General features: G+C 41.9%; 1 protein-coding gene across 4 annotated transcripts in view; it reads left to right on the top strand.

Annotated features, from left to right (window-relative positions):
- The window catches only part of KAZN (kazrin, periplakin interacting protein), a 1,164,933-nt gene that overhangs the window by 652,706 nt on the left and 504,558 nt on the right, over window positions 1-7,669 (top strand). The window lies entirely within an intron of this gene.

Genomic DNA, 7,669 nt, shown 5'->3' with positions numbered 1-7,669 from the left:
GGCATTTGAGGGTGCTAGGAAAGACACTACAGACCCAGGATGGGGAGTAGGAAGGAAGGAAGGAAACAATATTGAAAGGCTTGTTCACAACACTGACATGATTGGCTGCTTTGGGTTCACATGCTCACCTCTGGACCAATCAGCTATGGGGTGGTCATGTGACAGGAAACGTGAAACTGCAGGCTCTGCAATTACTGCCAGTACCGTGACTGGAAAAATCACAGTTTGCAAGCATTGAAATGTTCAGAAAAACCCCCTTGGTGAAGAAAAGTGGCTCCCCAAAGGGAAAGCCTTTGCAAAATCCAGGAGCCCTGGAGACTTGATTTGCCTTCCGCTGGGGCTGGGTCCGACAAAGGCACAGAATTACTTAACAGATAAGTGTTAGTGTCTTAATCTTTTATTAGGTGAGCGTCAGCTCCTTTGGGTATACAGGGCTGCCATTCTATTTGTTTGGCAAATAGATTGAAATCTTCCAGCTAATTTGGAGCTATCCATGCTACTAACTTCTGATTTGGAAAAGATTGAATTAGTTGTGAGCAATTGCCTAGGAATCAGAGCACCTGAGACCAAGTTACAACAATAAGGGAAGTTGAGGAAAACCCATCTAAAAAACAAATTGGTGTACAGAAAAAATATGTTGGCTTTGATTGTCTGGGTAATTGATACTAGTTCTAAAGTCGTGGATGCTTTGTAGCTTGATTCACCTTGGTAAATTTGACTACATAGATCTCAGCAAACCAAAAGATTGGCCCTGAAAGACCTGTCGTCTCTTCAAGATAGTAATAACTCCTGAGCCTACTCTCTGTGGATTCTCATTGATGTCTTAAGCTGATCCTGAAATCCTCTGATTCTCTGACAGATTTTTCTTCCATCCAGTTTCCAGTCTCTGAAATAGCTGTAGATGTTCAGCAAAATGTATGTTTCCTCAGTGCCACCAGTGGTGGAACAAGGCATGGACAGTTTCAACCTAATTCTGCTGGTGTTTATTGAGCACCTACTAAGTGCAAGGAATGCCCAGTGTTTATTTTCCAACCACTTGCAATAATGTAAAAACTTTCATTCTTTTCCCATTGTCCATATGGCCAGCCTTCTACAGATTCTTGTTGCAAGCAGGAGATATAAGTGTGGCTTTTAATAGTCAACAAGCCCAATAATTGATTGCATAACACACTGGAGCATATTTAGTTGTCAACTCATCTCTGACAACTGTGGAAAAGTGTTGTGGATCATTTAAGAGGCCTTACAAGTGGTGCTTTAATATATTTGTTAAGTGGTGGACACAGGAGGAACAGGGAAAGCTGTCCAATCAGAGCAAAAGCACACCCACAACTGCCAGAAGATTAAAATGATGACTGTATCTTGTGTAAATGTGAAGCCTGTCAAATGGGGTGTATCTGCCCCAAGCATCAGGGCCTCCAGCTTTTAGGGTCCTCCCAGCCCAGTGAGAACTGCCCTACAGTTAGCATTGGGCAAGCCTTTCTGCCAGGTACAGCCAATCACTAGTGGCTCCTGGGGCCCAGGTTACACTTGCATGGGGTCCTCCTGTGGCACCCACAAGAGTCGTCTGGGGAACTTGTTAAAAATGAAGATTCAGTAGCTCCAGGATAGGGCTCATGTATTTTAACCCATATCCCAAGGGATTCTCAGTCAGGTGTCCCCCAGTTGCACTTTGCAAATAATGGCTCATGTGATGCTTCCGTCATCATCTCTTCTGAATTCCTGGCTTAAATAGTCAACATTTGTACCACACTGACCCAAACCTATCATGGCGAACTCATCCTGTTCTTGGGTTTATCTCCTGGCTGGCTCCCAACCCACAACCTGAATACCTAAGCCAGAAGCTTGGCCAAGCCCTCAGTTCCTTGTTCTTTCACACTCTAACTCTCACAAGCACCATCCCCTGAATAACAATCAGATCTGTCCTTTCCTCTCCACCCTCTTATCTGTGCTGGTTTTCCCACCCAGTTATTACAAGAGTTTCTCAACTCCCTATCTTTAGTTTTGTTTCCATATTTCCACATGGCTACCAACATTAAGCTTTTGAAATGCAATTTTATCATTATATTATGCTTAAAACCCCTTGCTGGTGCCTACTTGCTCTCAGAACACGATTCAAACTTGTTCATGTGGCATCTGGGAACCTTTCATACCCACCTCCTTCCTGTTCTATGCTCATCTCCCAAAGACCCCCTTCCCTTATAAAGGTTTGAACTTCCTATTTTACCCTCCAGCACTCCCTCTGCATAGAATGCCACTCCCACTTTGTCCACCTAGTGAACTCCTACTTATTTCCTTTTCATAAACATGCTTGTGATCATGTCTCCATGTGGAATACTACCTAATCTAGTGCTTGGAAACAAACTCTAGGTTTGAATCTCAGCCCCACCACTTAGTAACTGTGTGACATTGGGTTAAGTTGCATAACCTCCCTGTACCTCAGTTTCACTATCTCTAAACTGGGATGATAATAGAAGCTACCTCATGTTGTTGTCAAAATTCAACAAATTCATGTATGTAAAGTGCTAGAACAGTGCCTGGTGCAGGGTAATTGATATTATTACTGTGGTTGTATTATACATAATATCCATGGGAGCACGGCCAAGACACTTCCTTATGGAAGGAAAATTTGAACACTGGAGCCCAGGGTGAGAAGAAGACAGTAAAAATAAGGTACTGAAGCTTTGCATACAGCAAAAAGGTATAAAGAATAAAAAAAAAAAAAAAAAAAAAAAAAACACTGGCATATCCACCTCCAGGCTTAAGAAATAAAATTACCCCAAAAGTTGGAGCTCTCTGCATAGCATTTCCAAATGCATCCTCCTTCCATTCTCCCTCCACCATCTTCACTCTGCCCCAGGAGCCAGATTTACCTGGTTTTCATGTATTGCCCTTTTAACTTTCGGATGTGTACACAAACATTTACAACAGCATTTTACATAACAGCCAAAAAGTGGAAACAGCCCAAGTGCCCATCAATGGATGAATGGGTAAACAAAAGGTGGTATATCCATATAATGGAATATTATTTGGTCAGAAAACGGAATGAAGTACTAATAGGTGTTACAATGTAGATGAACCTCAAAAATTCTGCTCAGTGAAAAAAGCCAGACCCCAAAGACCCCATATTGTATGATTCCACTTACATGAAATGCCCAGAATAGGCAAACCTAGAGAGACTGAAAGTAGCTCAGTGGTTGCCTAGAGCTGGAAGGAAGAAAGGAGGAATGGTTATTCAACAATTGTATAACAAGTATGCTATATTATACAACAGATTCACAAGGCATATTAGCATCTCAGAGGCTCTAAGAAGTTCTTCAGTGTACAAGCTTACTTAATATAGTTTTCTAAATTTATTCAACCACAAAACCAACCTCCTACCCCCACCTTTTTTTTTTAACTGAACCTCGTAGTAATATCCATCAGAACTCAGTTTGGGAAATTTTCTGTGTAAAGTGGGGGACACCCCACCAATTAGGAGGGGACCATCAGCCCTGGTAACTGTAGCCAGATGGCTGGGACCAAACTAACCCTCAAATCAGTTTCCTGAGTATGCCCTGAAGGCCTGCTCAGGGCCCTCTCCCTCAGAGTCAGGCTTACACCCCAGGGTTTGTTAGCTGTGTCCCCTCATCTCTTGCTTTTGTTGTGTTTTCAGAAAGCTTTATTGAGAAATAATTTGCCTAACATAAAATTTGCTAGCTTTAAGTGTATAATTCAGTGATTTTCAATATATTTACAGAGTTGTGCAACCTCAGTCTCTGATTTTAGAACATTGCCCTCACCCCAAAAGAAAAACCTCACACCAACTTATTCTCCATTCTTACTCCCAGCTCCAGCAACCACTGAGCTACATCTCTCTCTCTAGATTGGCCTATTCTGGGCATTTCATGTAAGTGAAATCATACACTATTTTATATTGTATAAAAATATGTTATGTAAAAATCATACAATTTTTTATCTGACTTTTTTCACCGAACATAATGTTTCTGAGGTTTATCCACATTGTAGCATGTATCAGTACTTCATTCCATTTTATGACCAAATAATATTCCGTTATAGGGCTAGACCACCTTTTGTTTGTCCATTCATCCATTGATGGGCATTTGGGTTGTTTCCGTCTTTTGGTTATTACGTATAATGCTGGTATGAGCATTCATGTACACACTTTTGTGTGGACAACTTTTCATTTCTCCTGGGTTGATACCAAGGAGTGGAATTGCTGGGCCACATGGTAAAATCTAGATTTAACATTTTAAGGAGCCACTAGACCATATGGCAAAGTGGCTGTACCATTTTATATTCTCACTAACAATTTATGAGGATCCCACTCTGTTCATTATTCTTCTATTTATAATCTATTTATAGTCCTGGATTTTACAACTCTTATTCCTCACTTGAAATTCTTGCCTAACGACTTAAGAGTCCTTATCTCCAGCTTCTTCCCTGTCCTCTGTAAACTTGGAACTTTTAGTCTCTGACTTACCAGCTTCTAAGATATAAACTAGTTTTCTAGGCTCTGACTTCCACCGGATGCCCTCCTCACTCATGCCCAACTCTACTACCACCCAGAGTCTGTTCAGGACTAAAATCCTTTACTTGACTTGGGTCTCCCTGCACCACCACCACCATTGGTTTTGTTTAAATTATATATATATAAGCTTGCAAAAATTTAAAAGAATTCAAAACTGACAACCCTGAGCATAACCAATTTTTCAGAATGCTTTTTATGTTAAACCACTGTCGAGGTATAAAATTAGGTTTACAGTAAAAACACTTAGTATAATGCTCCTCCATGCAATAATGACACCAAAGAGAAAGGAAGTTGTTCTCATTGCCCATAGTTGTTCAGATTTTCATGAATCTCTGATCTCTGCTTGCTGAATTCACTCTGCAAAAATTTCTCAGTACTCTTAAATGTCTGTTTTTTATTTTGGCCTCATTCTGGGAAATATGCCCTTGGGGGGTTAATCTGTCTTGGCAAAGCTTGTTTCGATGCTCCTGGGAGCTCAGTGGCTGCATGTACCTATGCCACGTGAACCTTGCGAGTCTGGCAATAAACTGTCCTAGACTAAGAAAGCCAGCATGAGACCAGAGACCTTTCAATAAAGGCAGCTGTAGTTTTGCATTCATTTGTGCTGCTTCAATTGGAGCCCTATTGGCTGTGAGAATCCAGGCGGTACCTCTGCTCCACCAGGATCCCACGGAGATTTACCCTTTGTCAAATGACCCATCCCTGTAACTATGTAGGCTGCTGGAGATGAGTATTGAGATGGCAGGGAGAGAGAGCCAGGTCTTGCGTTCAGTTGGCATCACAGAGTGCACTGACAGTAAATTCAATGTAATTATTCTGCCTGGAACTGAACCAAGAGGCTCCACCTGCTCGGGTACACGGTACCTAGAGGGTGTTGTTTCTGATTTCATATAGACCCTTAGGGAAGCCCTCTGGGATAGCAGATTCCAGCCAGTGCTATGGGAAGGCTGCCCCCTACAGTTTGAGAAAGACACCTCTTGTATCATTCCCATCGCCTCTCTGTGACCAACCCTTATGAGCCAAGCCAAGACATTTCTACCAGTTAATGGGTGGGTGGGAAACTTTTGAATGACTCAGTAGGTAACACTTTACATTCCAACATGGCATTACAAGGTTATTTCACTAACAGCCAATGGAACACATGGGGGCTTCATATTTCTTAATGCAGATTAGTGATACAGAGTTCCACTGGCATTGCATTGTACAAAGGCTGTGTATTCATTTGGCCAGCAGTCAGACTAAAGGGTTTCAGGAGGTACTGGCACGAGTTCAGAACCGAGGGGGAAGAGGAGAAAGGACTGCCCAGTCCCCTGCTCCTTGAGCCTTCTTGGGTGAAAATGGCCCCAGGCTTCAAAAGGTTTTCTTGTTAATCCAGTCTCCCTGGAGGAGACCCAGTATAATGCCTCTCTGTCTCCAGACCTCTGATCTGTGTGACTTCGTGCTCAGAACTCAGGCCTGGGGAGCAAAAACGTAAAGGTTGCAAATGAAGTTTGCCTTCTGGCTTCTTGTGTCCTGGACTCAGCAGCTCTGCCACAGTGTGCCCATTCCTTGGGCTTTAAATAAATACAGTAACAGAGCCACAACCCACCACCAGGCTGAACATGCAGCGGCCTTTAAAAAGTATATGTTGCAAACTTCATTTGTGACTTCCTTGGCCCAACTGAGATTCCCTGCTTTGTGAAGAGAAACAGGAAGTACTGGAGATGCCAAAGGCGGTAAGGCTCAAGAATCAGTGCTGCTGGGACTCATTTATTTTTATAAGCATAAATGCTACCGGACTAAGTATTTATGCAAGAATTAAATACTTACTGTATACCTCACACTCTTCTACACATTGTGAATCAAGACACCAAACAGATAGAGCAAGAATCCCCTGCCTTTGGGAGAGCAGATGTTCTAGTTGTGGAAACAATGCAGAAGCAATGATGAGACAGACAAGAAAATGTAACAGACCACTCAAGTACTCCTCAGTCCTGATGGATGAGGAAGAGGTTTGAAGTCTTATTTCATGCATGAGAAGCAAGACGCTTCTGATTCATTAAACTCTTCTCTCCTAGGGGTCAGTAAATCCACTTCTTTTAAATGGCACAGAGCCTCCCACACTCTGCCTTTAAGTCCCTATGTGTATTTAGGGAAATTTAGCTGAACAATTCCGAATATCGGATACTGTGTTCATAAAAAAGAAATTAAGTAGCTTTGTACAAAACAAGTACATTTTCAGGAATCTTGTAGCTTTCCCATAAACCTGTTTCCTGCAAAATGGAAGCATTAGAAATACCCTTGAACCCAAAGTAAATGTGTATAGGTCAGAACTTGGAATGAAACAAAGTTCAAGTTTATTATAAGCCTGGCAAATCACATCCTTGCATCCTGTCTATAAAGGCTTTTGTACTTTAAGTTGGCCAGTGTGTTTGACTCTTAAGATTGCCACCTTTGGGGGTAAAGAAAGAAGGAGAAATTCAGGCATCTATAACTAGTATTTGAAACAGAAAACATCTTAAAATAAGATCTCTTAAGATCAAAATATTGTCAGAGTCAGAGGTGGCTGGCAGCTCTAATTCTACTTATCTCAGACTAGACATTCCTGTTGATTTAGTTGGTTTTCCTCCAAAAATATAAGTTCTTGTTCCAAGCAGCAAGGGTTTGGATTTGGTGTAATAATTCCAATGAATAGTTTTAAGATGCATCTCAAAAATTCTAGAGACCTTGGAAAATCTACAGGGACTTCCCTTGTTTGTGAAAATACAAGTGAAGGATGAACAGGATGGGAGGAAATCACCAACTAGTTGAGTGACTATAGATGAGTCCACTTACCTCCCCCAGCCTTAGTTTCCTTATTTGTAAAACAGGGAAGCTGGATTTCATTAATACTTCATCAACAGCGATGAAACAGAGAGAGTTCTCTTTGTTATAAATCCAGAAAAGCTCTCTCTGTCCACATGGAGTTTTACCTTCATTCATTCCACTGTCATTCATTATTACCTCCTGTGGGCCCCGCGCTCTGCGCAGGCAGGCACTGAGGATACACAGACAGGGACTCTGTTCCCACCCTCGGCAACTCTGACCCTAGTGGAGGAAACAGACTGTGTCAGGATAATGGCAGAAGTGACATGCCAGAAGGGCTTTGGGGATGATCTAACA

The sequence above is a fragment of the Tamandua tetradactyla genome, chromosome 2, assembly GCF_023851605.1.
Source record: "Tamandua tetradactyla isolate mTamTet1 chromosome 2, mTamTet1.pri, whole genome shotgun sequence".
In the NCBI taxonomy this organism is placed as follows: domain Eukaryota; kingdom Metazoa; phylum Chordata; class Mammalia; order Pilosa; family Myrmecophagidae; genus Tamandua; species Tamandua tetradactyla.
The sequence above is the reverse complement of the archived record's forward strand: the minus strand, read 5'-3'. Positions and strand labels throughout refer to the sequence as shown.